General features: G+C 40.9%; 1 protein-coding gene across 1 annotated transcript in view; it reads left to right on the top strand.

The window, feature by feature from the left end:
• Csmd1 (CUB and Sushi multiple domains 1) overlaps positions 1-16,471 on the top strand; it is a 1,532,231-nt gene that overhangs the window by 499,876 nt on the left and 1,015,884 nt on the right. The gene's annotated exons all lie outside the window — the stretch shown is intronic.

Genomic DNA, 16,471 nt, shown 5'->3' with positions numbered 1-16,471 from the left:
AGAAGAAGAAGAAGAAGAAGAAGAAGAAGAAGAAGAAGAAGAAGAAGAAGAAGAAGAAGAAGAAGAAGAAGAAGAAGAAGAAGAAGAGCTGCCAACTTGGGTAGAACCCAGGGATGGTCCATCCCTAGAGAAGGCACTATGAGGTATGAAAATGGTAGGGTCCAGCCATAGACATGGTGCCATCTAGTATGAGAGCTTTGGGATTTGTGTTTTGCTTATTCTGGAAGATGTTTTCATATTAGAGGCAATGGTCTTTACAGGTTGAGGCATGACAAACAGAGGTAGATTTGGGATGATGTCAATGCTGTGAGGTGGAAAACATATCCAGAGGTGAAGAGTCGGCTTGGAAGCAGGAAGATCAGTACATTTGCAGGTCCTATGTCTTAGCATGTTTGGAGCTGAGACAAGGTCTGCACCTAGACCCTGAAAGGGACTGAAGAAAGAAGGGAAGTCACAGTCATTAGAGGAAAGAGACTGACACCAGAATCAAAGGACCAGAGAGGCCTTCATGAAGAGAGTGAAGTCACCACAGATTAGGACAGCAGTAGCTGGAGGGATGGGACAGTGGTTTAAGAGCCAAAGTTGTCACTCTGAAGAGCTGTGGGGCAGGGTGAGGGCAGGGCCATGAGGGAAGACAGGTGCTGCTAAGATCCAGGGAAGCAGTGAGAGGAGGGGAGAACCAGACATGGCCACCTTCCTGGCAGTGCTTCCTAGCAGTGTTGGGTAAGACTGGAATGTGATTGAGGGTGAGTTCTGGGTTCTGTTAGCTACCCAGGCAAGGTGAAAGAAATCCAGAACACATGAGCCTCAGTGGGCTCAATGTGGATATCAGAAACAGGACTCCATGCTGAATTCACTTTCAGATTTTGATACAGACAGCAAACTTGAAAACTTGTTTCTCATTTGAATACATATCAGAGACAATCCTTAAGGTATTATTTATAATGAGCTGCAAAGTTTTTGTTGTCCACCTAATCTAGTCCTGCAGGAAATAATGGTCACCTTATAAAATCCACATTGAGTTCAATTTTCCTATTATTAAGGGAGGGAGAAAAGTATTTCAATTACCTATTAACATTCTAACAAATATTAGTACATGAAGACTTTTTTAAAAAAAAGATAAAAAAAAATCTGTATGCGATTTTAGAGGGGCTCTTAGAAATGAAGCGTCTATTAAAAAATAAGGGAAAAAAAAGCCTGAAACCACCTAAAATATGCTCTGCATTAAATTTAAACACTCCAAGCCTGCAGGCTGCTCTGGATTCCAGCCATGGCACTCTACCCTGCTGGCTTTAATGAAGGTAATTGCTGACAAGGTTGGCCTTGTGCCCTCCCCAAAAGGCAGAGAGGGCATTTTTTCCCCACCAGCTTCATTTGGACTTGTGATGAGGTTGAACACATGATTTACTTGGTGAAAATTCACTGTCCTCGTATTCATGTATGTGTACAGAGGAACACACACCTACCCCCCCCACCAACCCCGACACACATACTCTGGTGCTTCATGAGAATGGACAGGAACCCCAGGGGTTGCTTAATCAAGATCAGATACATAAGAGCTGCCAGTGGCGCCAAGCACTGAGAGTTACAATAGGCTTATTTTAATTCATAGGATCAGAAATCCAGAACAGCTTCCAAGTCTCTCTCTTGTGCCTTTCATCCCTCTGAGTACCCCTGTCTACAACTTGTATTTATTGGGTGATTATATCTCACCTTGGCTATTCATCATCACACATAGATTTCTATGGACACTGCATGCATTCTTTATATTTAATTAAATCTTTATTTTGGCATGGTAGCATTTCATACCAGTTGGCATTATTTCTGCATGCATATGTCTACCTCCACTAGACAGGTTGGGACATCAGCTTGAAATTCAACCTTGCACATTCGTACTATGACTTGCCAGAAGCAGTCAAAGAGTGGTTGGTGGATCATGTGGCAAAGTCAATCTTCTACTTCCCATGAGACCATAAAATAGGTGATCCATTTCTTTGGATAACTTTTAATCCAGGGTCTATCTCTTCTTTCTTTGTTGACATGAAGATCTTTTTGAGTAGCCTGTGAGAAGTGAGGCCTCTAATAGACTGTTAGTGAAGATGAGGAACCCAGGAAATGAGCAAACTACTCCATTTGCTTCACCATGCTGCTGCTTCTCCCAGGGGAGTGTGTGTGCTAAGAAACTCAGCCTACAGGGGCTGGAGAGAAGTCTCCGTGGTTAAAGGGCCGGGATACTCTTCTCAAGGACTTGGGTTTGATTCCCAGCACCTACATGGCAGCTTACAACCATCTGTAACTCTAGTCTCAAGGTATTCACTGCCCTCTTCTGGACTCTTCTGGCATTGCATGCATGTGGTATACAAACACACACATATACCTAACGGTCATACTATAACATTCAAAATAATAAAGCAAATTGAATTGACCCATATAAACAGTAGCAACAGCAGATTCTAGATAAAAATATCCCATGAGTCATGTTAAGGACATTGGACTGCATCCTGAAGAACTGAAAAGCTATGGACTTCCTGCCCATTCCTTTGAAACATACACCTATATCCAACATGATCACCTTATCCTCCGTAGTCTTTACCCATGCTGGTAGTCTTCCACTTAATGTTATTTTACTCCACAATTCAGCAAATAGTTTCCTTTGTCTCCTGGATAGAATTGAATATCCTGATTAGTAGTCATGTTCCTTCAGGCATAACTGCTTTGTGGGGAAATTTTACATAGGAGGAAATATAGTTAACAATTAAATGTGTCCAGTGTTACAGACTAAAACAATTATCAATACCCATTGCATTCAACTATGGTTAAATTTTGCAAAAAGCCAAATATAATGTTCTGAGCACGTTGGCAGTGATTTACATTCCAAAGCACCCCTCTACTACACACTAGACTATGTCTTTATTGTGGTTGCTAAATAATGCCGAATAACTCCAGATAGAACTAAGCCAGGAAATCTCCAGAGTGCATTCTGGGAGTCATGGCATGGACATGTGAATGGGAGATTTCTCTTGAGTGAGAATTACAGTTTTGAGAGTTCAAATATCCCAACTTTCACTGAGAAGGGCCTCCCCATGTCAGTGCACAGTATCCCTGCTCCTTGACCTGCTGGTAAATAAGGCTCAGTGTGCTTGGAGTGGCATAGCCACTCGCTGCCAACAAAGGGCTACTGTAACAGCAGAAACACAAAAGACTAAATCTCTCCCTTGGCCAGCATAAAAACAGACACCATCTATCTGCAATCTCTATGGGTGCCAAGGAAGAAGTTAGTAGCCATGGCAGTACCAAAACACTTAGAATGTATATGAAAACCACATAAGACACTTAACTAGGTGTAGTAAATTTCTTTGAGCTATTTTAGGCTGTTTGTGACAAGTACGTTTAAAATCATAGAAAAAAGAGCCCTTGTGCAAGAAAACTTGTCAGTTAGAAGAAACAGTATGTCGTTATAAATTTAGTAGCACTGGCATGAAATTTCTAGATACAAATACCTTTATAATTTTTAATTTTTACTTACCTACATGTACCTACTTCTATGTATGTGTATCGTGTGCATATAATACCTGGGGAAGCCAGAAGAGAGCACCTCACCCGCAGGAGCTGAAGTTACAGAGGACGTGAGCTACCTGCTGTGTGTGTGGAGATCTAAACCTGGGTCTTCTGCAAGAACCCCAAGTGCTCCTAAGTGCGGAGCCAGCTCTCCAGCTCCTAGATCATTTCTGAGGCTTACATCTTCATCTTACTTTATTAGTTATTCTAGAAACCCTTGAGTGTTTGTTTTTTAGCCTAGTTATCGATTCAAAGATAAATTAATATTTTCTCATTTGTATCACCATGGTGTCTCCTTATTTGGGTGAATGTAGTACATTTTCTAGGTTTTACTTCAAGAGAAGTGAATGGCTTAGAATGCCTTCGCTCAATACAGAAGCTTGGCTGGGCTTCCACGGTAGAATAGGCTTCACCCTGATTCCATTGCCTAACTAAGTGTTCCACAGACCAGCACTCCTGCTTTCTTGAATATAATGAAATAATTTTTCCTTTTCAGTTGAGATGATGGAATTTTCAGCCTCTTTCATGTGAAAATGCCAATGCCTTTATGATTAGGACATTGTGTCTTGTGGCTGTTTGTTTTTGACTATTAGGATTATTGATTGTTGGGAGGTAAGTACAACACACATGCAGATGTTTTAAAATGGAACTTAGAACTATTTGGTACACAGAGAGTTAATTTAAAGCAGAAATCAGTGACAATTACAAGCCTTGAGCCATGAGTGAAGGGGCTTAGTGCACTGGCCTAGGCAGAGAGACTGGGTGACTTTCACCCAACAACATACACAAAAACAGTGATGTGCCCTCTCATCGGGAGAATCAGAAGTTGTCTGGAAACCATAATGTTCTCATGTATACTGCCTAGCACATGTGAGTCCCAATGACCCCAGTGAACCCAGAGGCAAATGAGAGGGGCTGGCTGTAGGACAAAACATGCATCCCAGGGGCTGGCACAGGAGGGAATGAGAACACTGGGCAAGGAGAGAGGATTAGTCCCATCTCCGGATTCCCATGCAGAGATACTGACCTCGGTGGAACTGCAGGAATTATCAAAGCCATACTAGGTGTGATGCAGAGCCCTTCACCTGAGTGGGAATCTTTGCTCTCTCTGTACTTCAAAAAGGACGTATGCCTGAGCCAGGACACCAGCCTCCGAAGACTCAGCTTCAAATATCCATTCTTGAAGGGGACTAAGATCAACCACATTTTAGCAGGGTTATATCTGGCATGAATAGTAGTCTATTTAAAGGCAATCAAAGCAACTGCATTTGTTTTACAAATCAACATGCACAAAGAGAGACTGTCAACCTCCTTCAGCATGTATGATGTCTTTCAAAACTTCAGCAAATCTTCTAAAACATGGGGTGAAAGAAATAGAGGTGCCCCTTCTCCTGAAACAGCACACCTGTGCCACAGAACTTAGGAGTTGTACTTGCAAACCTCAGCTTGGCATTGTAAGGCACAGAAGGTGCTGAATTCTACCTGCAGCATCTTCTGAGAGACTGGTGCCAACTACCTATTCTCACACTTAAACAGAGCTTGTGTAGATGCCTACAGCTTGAGAAATGGGGAGGGAAGTCAGTTCAGGAGGGGAGTACGTAAGAACAATGTTTAAGGGCACTTAGGTGTGTCATGATGAAATCCCAGTGTGTTTTCAGTTATCTCTTCTTTATTATTGGAATATGTCAATTATTCATGGAATTGGGTTTTGTTTGGACATATTTTGTGCATGCATATCATCATGTATTTTAATGATATCCTCTACTACCTTCTCTTCCCCTCCCCTTACTCCTGTGGCTCACCTTCTTCCACATTTTCCTTCTTTCTTCTCTCCCTCTCTTTTTTCCTCACTCTCTACCTCCTTTCCATTCCCTTCCTCTCTTTTTCTTCCTGTTTTCTTCCTCACTTGCTGTTGTGTTTTAATAGGGTTTCTGATCATTGGTAAGTAGCCAACGTTGTTGAAATGAAGAACTTTGCATGCCACATGAAAAATGAATGGCCTCTTTTTCTCTTTTAAATTCACCCCTACCACTTCTTTTAAATAAACATCTTCTAAAGTAAGATTGGTGATGTCACAGTTGTTTTTTGGTATTTCACAGATGGTCTCAAAGCTTAGCTGCTTTCGGAAGAACAAAACAAAATTTGCTGTTATTCTGTGGCTCGGTCTTGAGACTGAAATGCTGACTTACTCATGGTCTCCAGAGGACTGCAGCCATATTTATTAGCATTTGAGGGTTTCACGGGCTAAGTGCCAGAGGTCTTCAGATTGACTGCGGCCAGCTCTACTCAGGAAAGAGAATGCCATGTATTGGTCTGTGAGCTGCGCAGTCTACAAAATCTGAGAAGAGATCAAACTCTGGGCAGAAATCACTGGATTCAGCCCCATCAACTGAGTTTACAAGAAATACTGGAGTCAACAAAGAAAAGGGAAGTGTAAATCAAATAAACCCTTCCTTTTCTAACTTATGTTTTACCACAACAATAAAAACCCTAGCTAAGACAAACAGAAAATTATAATAAGCAGAGAAACTTCTAATATGTAGTTATACTAAGCAGCAAGTGTTTTTTAAATTTAAATATTATTTTTTCTTAACAGAGAGAATGTGTTCTCACCTGAGTGAGTTCCAAAGCTGCTCTAAAAAACCTTGACATGTTTTAAGGAATGTGAAGAAAAATGAAATAAGAAACCATCAAAGACAAAACAAATACAAAATAAAAGCAATTCTGTCCTAACAGATATTATAACAGTTAATTCCTCTTATCCATTGTTTATTTTTTCTGTTGACAATTTTACACATGCATAGGGGATTTTAGTCATTTCCACAGGATTGATTCTTCTTTCTCATCCTGCTGAAAACCAGTAAGTTCCCCTTCTATTTTCATAACTTCTTTTGTGTGTATGTGTGTGTGTGTGTGTGTGTGTGTGTGTGTGTGTGATTGAGAGAGAGAGAGAGAGAGAGAGAGAGAGAGAGAGAGAGAGAGAGAGAGAGATCCACTGAGTTTCATTAGGATTGTCTCAGTTAAATTCTTATTGCTCCTCTTATCCCCAAATCAATTTTATGTATTTTTAAATCCTTACATGTGAAAAAGTAAACCATTATACTGTTTAGAGAAAAATATAGAAAAATAACATTTGTGGATTTAGATGGAGAAAAGTTTTAGAAGCATAATGGAATATTTCAAGCCAAATTAAAAACTATAAAAGTAAGAAAGACCAAGCTTAGTTCTAATGAAATAGAAAATTTTAAGGATAAAGAACTATCTATGAAAACTGAGACAGTGAAAACAGCAAAAACCACAAGCAGATGAAAAAATAAAGATGCAAGTTTGACTGATGGAAGACTCAGACACAGAAGAGACATGGAAAGGTACCTGACCCCTGAAGAGCAAAGAATGACTTAAAAAGTAACGTGGTGGCACTGAATTGTTTCAAACTTGTGAAAAAAGTAATTAAAAAAAAAAAGAGAGATCAAACATGGGAGGGTGTGTAAAGCTGACAGCTCACAAATTGCTGAGGGAAATGAAAATTGGGACAGTGATTCCAAGATACAAATTAGCAACAGCAAGTGGAGTTAAGAAAATAGTCACAGTTGACAGGACACATATTTGTGAGTACGCTTTTTAAGATGCCAAACATGTCTACATACATATTCACCTCAGCGGTGGAAAGCTGGTGCCTGTGGCATGTGCATCTCCAAGGACTCACAAGGCTGGCATCAACTTCATAGCTATTTTGGCTTACAGAAGCTAAGGCCATTGTATATCTTTCAATACTGAGTTGTTTTAAAAAAAACCAAAAAAAAAAGCAAATTATATATGTCAGTGAGTTGCTGTTGATATTAAAACAATGAAGTTATGAATGTCTGTCTGTCTAGACGTATATGCACACAGCATGTACATAATGGCATAAACTAGAACTGTCCATTGCACATTAACTGGGAAGATGAGTAGGGGGAGAGGAGAGCCTGCAATGAGATTGTGCTAGAGGGTTTCCAATTCACCCGAAATGTGTTTCTTGACTGAATTTAAGCCCATTCAATAAAAAAGTAAATACTTGAGCAATCATCTGGTCACTCGTGTAATTGATTATTTTGTTTTGTTTCCTTTTTATTTTGAAGTATATGTGCATGTTCATGAGTTGTGTGCACTCAGACTTGCTGCTCTCTGCGTGTCTGTGCATGCGTGCATGGATGAGAGCAGGACTGTAGGTGGTCTCGCCTATTGCTGTTCCCATCATTGCCTTGTGACAGTTATCTCAATGAACAGACAGCAGGGGATCAAGCCGCCTCTGCCAGCCCTCACGCAAGCTTCAATGTGCACCCATCTCCATCCGATACTGTTGAGCTCACCACTGTGCGTGCCATGACTCACTACATTCATTTGGGTGCTGGGATTTGAACTCTGCTCCTCAGCTTTGTTTGCAGAGCAAGCACTCAACATTTAGCTACATTCTCATGCATTACACTTTTGATTCAAGTTACTGAGAATAGCAGAATTATTATTTTATTTTATTTTATCGGTCTTTACCTTAAAATATTTTCTCTATTACCTTTGCTCTAGATCTAGGACACATCTTAGCAGTAGAGATAATGCTTTGTTTTAATTTATCGTGTAATTTATCATGGCAATTTGACCAACACAGTGGAGGATTAGATTAAGTAGGGCTTAGAGTTGTTTTACTAATTCAATGTATATTTATTCACTTATTTATTCATTTATTATTTCTGTGCTCTGTGTGTGTGTGTGTGTGTGTGTGTGTGTGTGTGTGTGTGTTGTGCCATATGTGTGATGGAGATCCACAGAGGCCAGAGGTATATTTCTAGTGCTAGAGTTCCGGAAGGTGGTGCGCCACCCAAGTTGTATTCTAGCAGCCAAGTTTGGGTCCTCTGGAAGAGCAGTAGCTATTCTTAACTGCTCAATCATTTCTCTAGCCCTCCTATTCCAATTTTAATCATTCTTGGTATTTTGATACTGAAATCATGATACACATGTGTGAGAGATTGTGTGCCTAGAAGTAGCCCTCCTCTGAAGAAGCAACAGGACATCTGTGGATTTCCTGTGTCTAAAGTGAGATGACTGGAAGTTTTATTGAAGTATTTTGACATCCATTACTTTGTTGAGAGAAGTGCACTGACACCAGAGCCATGAGGTCCAGTAACAGGAAGCAGCATGGAAATATCCCAGGGCCAGGGAGTGCACTCGAAGGATGCTTAGATACCACCCTGCTAGGTAAACATCTGGATCAAGACTCGTATATGAGGGAAGTGAAGTGGAAGACACTGACAGGGTCACAGATCTTAACAACTGAGTACAGCCCAACACACCGAAGTCTAATGTTTCTTATCACTATGGCAAATTCCTGAGAAGGAGCTGAACAGAGGAGAGCTATATTATTTCTCAGAACTTCAAAGCACAATATATGTCATGGCAGGGAAGGTATGGTGGCAGGGAAGGGACGGTAAAGTAATATAGCAGCAGCTACAAGAAACAAAGCCAATCTAGAAGCAGAAGTGGGCTATACCTTAAAAGACCTCTACCTCAATGACCCACATCTTCATGCCAAGTTACACAACCTTCTAAAAAAGGACCACCTGGTGGAGATATAAACTAAAACACAGGCTTATGGGGGAAGCCAAAACCATATGAAAAGTTAGATTCTTGAAGCATTAAATGGATCTTTTGGAAGGAATTCAGGTTTATATTATGTTACTTTGAAGGAGAGATGCTTGATCATGGAATAGTCTATTGCAAAGCTGATTTTTAGTGTCTCTCTGTGTGTGTGTGTGGGGGGGGTTCTATTGCATTCTGCATAGTTAAAATGAGCTTGGTTTAGACTGAGAATATGTTAGTCCTGGCTACTTCTAAGATTCATCTTGCGCATGGGACAGGAGGTGGCATACTGGACAGGTATGAACAGATAGCATTTTCTTTTTGACATAACTCTCAGAATCTAAACTTAAAATATATAAAACACAAGACCCATTCTCAGAAATCAGTTTTGTGGTATTTCGTACTAAAATATGATATTAAAATAGGCTGTTCCCTGCTTATACAGACTAAGCATAGCATTCATCACCAAAGCATGGATGGATTGTTGAAAAGTGTTTGAGATGAGTGTGCAACAAACACTGCACAACATTTTTGCACTACTGGGTCCAAGCTAATGTGCTATCCATTATGTATTTTCTGATTTAATATAAATGACAGAATTGCCTGCAGAAGTCTCTGCTTCTACATTTGGAGGAAATGGTAGTCACTGCAGGGGTCCTGTAAATGCGACATAGTCAAAGCCCACATCCTCTGACACCTGCCAGCCAGCAGAGAACATTCTCAGAGCTAAGCTAGTACTAATACTAGTAATAATACTAAGTAAATAATAATTCTTAGTAATAATACTAAGGTAGTCATTAATAACCTTCCCTTGATTCTGTCTCCTGAGAATTCTCATTTCATTCTAGAAGTCACTGTTTAGTACTTCGCTCGTTGATCTATCATTCCTTACATCCCAAGAATCCAGATGATTTTTTTTTTCGTTGTCATTCCTTGAAGTCAAGACTCTTGCTTTCCTACCATAATTGAGATCACCAGTAATGACTTCTCTCCTGGCTTGTCCCAGAGTCTCAGCCTGTGGAATTTTACTGTGGTTGTGGATCGGATTGGATTAAGAAGCATTAAGGGATCAGTGAAAACATCACTGTGGTGTCTGGGAGGAAAAAATCCAGAGATTAGATCTTGCAGGTTCTATTCTAATGAGGACTTAAAGGCACCCATAGGTTCAAGTATGAATAGATGACTGGGAGACAGTAGAGAAAGTGGAACCCTCAGGAAATGGCCTTGAGGAAGCATCTTGCCCCTTCACTTCCTACTGATTCTCTAGGCTTCCTATCCAGGATGAAGCTTGCCATCCAGCCAAGCTTTCTATACCACAATGAACTATCACCTCAGAAGACATGAGAGCAAAATAACTTTTTACTTCATTGTATTATTTCTGTCAGGTACATTGGTAGTAATAAGGCAATAGTGCCATCCTGGGTTCACTGTGCTCTCTCCTCAGAATGCCAACTCTCTGCTCTGCTTATCTTAGTCCTTTCTCTCGAATCAGTCACACTTGATCTTCCACGCTTGCTCTTGAATTCTTTTGCAGATTAATGCAACCAATGGCGTGGTTATTCCCATTGGCTACTGGGAGGCATGGTGGTGTGGGTTGTGGATTTAGATTGGAGACTTTCCACTGCCATGGAGTCGTGGTAAGAGTCAGCAGAAGTAGTGATTTTCAGAATTTGGCTGTAGCTGCAACAGAGCAAGCAGTACTGGACACCACAGTGGAGTCAGACAGCAGGGTTTCCAAGGAGTCAAGTGTGTTCCCTAACCAGGGGAATCTGGACCTGTCTCTTTTGATTATGTGACAGTCATGGTAATGAACTTTAGGGAAAGGACTTGGCTGACCATGTGAGCCATGCACACTCTTCAGTGTGCTCAGGAAGCCAGCAGAGGACTGGAAGATGCAACTCTGGTGGAATATTCATGTCCATTTATTTTTTAACTGTAAATGTATTTAATATTTATTCAGAGTTTCAACATTCCTCAGGGACAAGGAATCATTTTCAAGCTTTGAAAAAGTAACTTAAACTGATTTTTAAAAAGTACGTTAACAGCAGCAAAAATAATACTTAAATTTAACATTTCCAACAAAGCATGCTGAATCTTCTGTATCAAATCCCCTTGTTACTCTAAATTTCTCACGCATACTATAGCAATCACTGACATCCTGTGGTCAGTATCCTGTGACAAAACAAAGTATAGTTACTAATTTGAAAAAGCTATTTATCAAATTATGAAGTATTTGACCTATAAACTAATTAGTAGGTAGTAAATAAAATAAGTTTACAAAGAGTTTTGAGAATGTTTTAGTATGGATGTGTCATTTACTTGCCTAAGCTAATTCATCATGTTCCAGTGATTGGCTGTGAGGCCCATCACTGAGTATCTGGCATTTATTGCTTATGGTTCAGGTATTACTATTCTCCTTGCTGTGGCTAAACTCCTGACAGAATCATCTTGAGGAAGGAGGGTAGTAGTTGTGGTTTCTAGTTTTTGTACAGTCCAGGAGGTAAGGAGAACGTAGTGGCCAGAGTGTGACGCAGCTAGTGTCACATGATACCAACAGATAGGAAATTAACAGACATGGGTGTTGGTGCTAAGCTGGCTTTCTTGTTCCTAATTAATTTAGTACCCCAGATCATGTAGATGCAGAGATTGTCCATATTGAGAACTACCTTCACAGATAATCCAGAAGTATATCTCTGAGTGATTTAAATCCCATCAAGTTGACAAGACGAACCATGATGATCCTTACATACTCATAAGATATTTGACACAGATTCCGTCTCACCTATCCTCACCCTGACCTTAAAATTCTTCTCCCTCCATTAAGGAAAGATGGATTTCACTAGACTCTGGGTCTGTGATTCATCTTCCAGACGGATGCTCAACCTCCTGCAGTCCTTGCTCATCACATTTAACTTAGGATATGATGGGTGAGAGGAGGATATCATTGCATTCTTGAGCTTTATGTGTGAGGGTGCTCACACTGGAGAGCTGTGTGTGGAGAGTCACAGAGCAGCTATTTCTCTAGAACCCCAGTATGAAGATGGGTCCAGGGGATGCCACGCACTCCTTCCTGGGACCCCCATGTTTCTTTCCTGAGTGTCTCTTCTGCAGGTTAGATGGCAGACTGAATGCACTTCCTGCCTATGTTCTTTGGTGATGTACTGCACCTTCCTATGCCCTGCCTTCTCTACAGACAAAATGTGTACAATTGTCCGGAGGGTTTAAGAGAGCTTTCATTTCCTTGTTTCTTTGGGGCCAGAAAAAAAAAAAAGTTATGTCTGAGAGGGTCAAAATCAATTCAAGTCTATTTTGGGTTATATTATGTATGCCAAGAGTATATACATGGAAATGTTCATTTATGTTTATGACATGTGTCCACACTCTCTAAGATCTAATAGAAATCACATTATTCAACTTTTACTACCAGGAAGGTTCCTGTGCAAAGCACTTCCTGTAGTCACACTTGCAGCCACATTAAGGATGACCCTGAGGTTTCCCTGGGCTTGAGCCTCTGTGGCTTTAGTGCTAATGGCCTCTGCTAGAAAGCATTGAGGTCAGATGTCAAAAATGGGCCAACTGGCTTTGCTCTGTCCTTTGACCACTGATTGACCCTTAGCCACACCTTGCGGCTCTGTGCCATTGGTCATTCCTAAGCACTGGAATATCTATAAGACTTCTTTCCACTTTCTAGATGTGGGAGCCGTAGCCTCATGCTCTCCGGCCAATGGCCTTATGTCTTCATAATGTTTGTTAATGGGAAGAGGTATGATCAGGCAGGAGTCTATTGTCCCTAATTATAACTTAATGCCACGGGGAAAGCGCATACTTTCTTTGTCCCATTCAGGAAAATGCCAAGTACTAACTGGAGCACTACATGGTACCAAGGGGCACTGATATTTGGAAGTCCCTGTTGTGGTGGAGGTGCTAAAGCAGAGAAGATACTGCCTAAGGCCGGAGCTAGACAGAACAATTTTGCTTCCAGAAACTCAGCTTAGAGAAATCTCTCTTCACACATTTGAATTTTATTTACTTTATTTAATAGCTGGGAATCTTTTACCTATTTCTTTAAAGAAGAGTTGGGAAGACAATGGAGTGAGGTTCCTCCCATGAGTACTTCATCTCCCCTGTGGCTGTTTTCTTATGTTATATACTACTGTGATCCAAAATGAGCCTCTGATAAATACACAAAATACTTAACCCACAAGCTCTCAAATTTCATTAGTTGTCCCTACTGTCTTTCTCCTGCCTCTGTGTCCACCATCCCACTGACATTGGTGTCATGGCTCTTTAGATAACTCTTGGCTGTGGCGAATCTCTGAGTCTTTGTTTTGGGAGTTTAGGTGACACTGGAAAGGACTGGTCAGGAATATCAGATTGCTCCTCCTCCATGGCTCCACGGATACTTGGGGTAGGTTTTGGAGGAAGAGTGCAGAGGAAGAGCTTTCCAATTCCATCAGCACGTCTTGTCTGCCAAGCGTCCATATTGTGCTGATGCTGTCCCTAGCCAGGCCAGGACTGGCAGGGTTCTGTATTATCTGTTTCCTTTCCTTCCCCATTCTACCCTGAGGACTAGGGGTGGAAAAATGCTACTTTGAGGCTGGCTCAAGAGAACAGAGTGGGGCAGAGGACTGAGTTATTTAGAATTCTGCATCAAAGTTTCTCTCTTATCTCCCACCCACTTAAAATGTCCAACCCTGTGTTGATTTATATGAACCCCTGGCTATGTATTACATCTTCAGGCTGCCCAGATCCAGCATCTGCTGTCTTCTGTGTTGTGTTACTGCAGTCTTTTGTGTCTTGTACCCCTGATAACTTCCTTTTGTCACAGATGCTGCTGTGTGAGGTTCACAACATGGGTAATGTGGGTACCAAAAGAACTGTGGGTACCATGGGCATGTGAGCCACAGCATCTCATGTTTCAGTGTAGCAGCAGTATCAGGCCATAAGGGACAGATAGCACTCTTACTGGAGGTTTTGAACCCATATACCCGCAAGAATCTACCTGTTCACATTCCAGTCTCCTGCCTTGTTCCTACAGGCTCTGCTGTTCCTGCAGAGCCAAATTCAGGAAAGGCATAATCAACTTAGCTTTAGCAAGAGGTTAATAAATCCCAGGGCATAGCATTATTTTTTTTCCCTAAGTTTGTATTTTAAAATAATTTTAGACTTAGAAAATTCTTCAAAAATTGTCTAAATGACCTGGATAACCTTCACCCACCTTCCTCCCTATGTTAATCTCTTACATAACTAGAGCACAATGACCAGAATGAAAAGAATTGATGTTGACACGAGGTTATTAACTTTAAACACCTACTTTACCGAGCTCTGTCAATTTTTTTCTGCTATCATTTCTGTACCACGATCCACATTCTATTTGAATTCCCCTCTCGGAAGTCTGCCCGCCTTCCTGATGATTCCTCAGCTTCCTTGCCTCCCTGCGACCTTGACAATTTTGGATACTGTGGATAGCTCATATCTCTGGACTTAGTCTGTCTTTGGATTTCTGCTCAGCCGACTGAGGTTTGGTTTTCTGCCCAATACCATAGACAATACGACCCTTTCTCAGTGCCTTGATCACAGGACAAAAGCCACTTGGAGACACACACATGCCTTTTTCTCACAGTGAGAACATGAATTCCTTCGCAAAGGTGACATAGTCTTTCTGGTGTATGCACTGGAACATATGCTATTTTCATGTGTATGGATGTTTTGCTTCATGAATATCTATGCACTACACGTGTGCCAGGTGACTAAGAAGGCCAAAGAGGCCAGGCAAGTACATCAGATGCTCCAAAGTTGAGTTATAGATGGTTATTATTTCCCATGTGTTGGGTAAAATGAGTACTCTAACAAGCTTGGCCATCTCTCTAGCCACATCTAATTACAAATAAAAAGTAGTGAATAGCTGAAGAAACACACTTTACTAGTCTCCAAGCACCTATATGTTTCAGACTTTAGTCTAAGTTTTGACAAAAGAGATTCAGAGCTCATCCAAAGCCCTTGTAAATCTGAAAACACCATGATTATATTTAGGTTATGAGGAATAATTAGTGGAAAAGGGAAGAGAAAGAGGAAGAGAGAGGGTGGGAAAGATGGAGGATTAGAGAGGGAGAGAAAAAGGTCACAGAGACAGAGACAGGGTGGGTATAACTTTTCCCCAATCTTAACTTCCAACCATAAGCTTTTTCTCATGTGTTAAGTCTACAGACACACACAGGACCTCAAGTTCCTCAGGGTTCCACCATACCAATGCTAATTAAATATTATAATCAATTCAGCATTTACGAACCCATAACAACTTCTCAGTGATGTGTCTCCATTTATAAAGCTTAGAAGCTTTGGAACAATCTGTTTATAAGTGTTAATGAAGGGAATTACATATAAATAACCTATAATAATATGGCTGGCCTACTGGATAGAATTCAAATGAAAAAATCTAGAGTGTAATCAATAGTGAGAGACTTTAAGCATCCATGATATATGCCATCCATAAAATAGGATTTTGCATCTTCTTTGTTCCACATCTCCTTCACCTGCAGGGTTTGGAACTGAATGCCTCCTGGGAGTAAGACTTTGCTGTGGTGCCAAAGTAATAAGAGGAAACTCACATGAGCATTTAAGAATTGGCAAGTGTTACCCAAGCCTCCTTTTCCATAATCAATATTAGAAGGATCATTTATATGTGCATGTCTTAAGTCTACCACATAATTCACAGTCAGTTTCATACTTCATGTAGGCAAGCAAAATTTGCAGAAGTGCAGCTGTGGAGTTCACATAGGTGACAATTTCATGAAAGTTAGATTTTAAAAGGTGCCCATCTGTATGTATTATTCTTTATACTTTAGCTATTAATATGAGCAGCTCAGGAAGTTTCATAATTGAAGCCAGGCAACACATGGAACTTTAAAAACTTGATAGAAATACCTTTGTTAGCTAAGAACCAGCAAGAACCTGGTGAATATGTTCCCTGAGAATAAAGATCCTGGCCGCTTAGCCCAGCTGCCTCAGAGCTGTCTCACACCCTCTGTCTCAACCACTACAGCAGACCAGGTCTCCTGAGTCCAAGAAGGAGTTTCAGACTTCTTTAACACTACCCATGCTGGCTCACTAGAAGCTTTAGAGAAAAATCTGCTTAACTCTTCTTGCTACAAAACAAAGTACATCTAACACTGTTAGACCAAAGAATGAAATAAAGGAGCCATTGGAACACAAAAGGAACACAGTTTACCCAGCTCTGTGCTCTGGGCAACTACCTTTTTTGCTTTTCTTCAATCATCTCCCCCCCCCCCCCCCCCCCCCCCCC

This window comes from Mus pahari, chromosome 19 (assembly GCF_900095145.1).
Source record: "Mus pahari chromosome 19, PAHARI_EIJ_v1.1, whole genome shotgun sequence".
Taxonomy (NCBI): Eukaryota; Metazoa; Chordata; class Mammalia; order Rodentia; family Muridae; genus Mus; species Mus pahari.
Note: the sequence above shows the minus strand (reverse complement) of the source record. Positions and strands in the feature narration are given on the sequence as shown.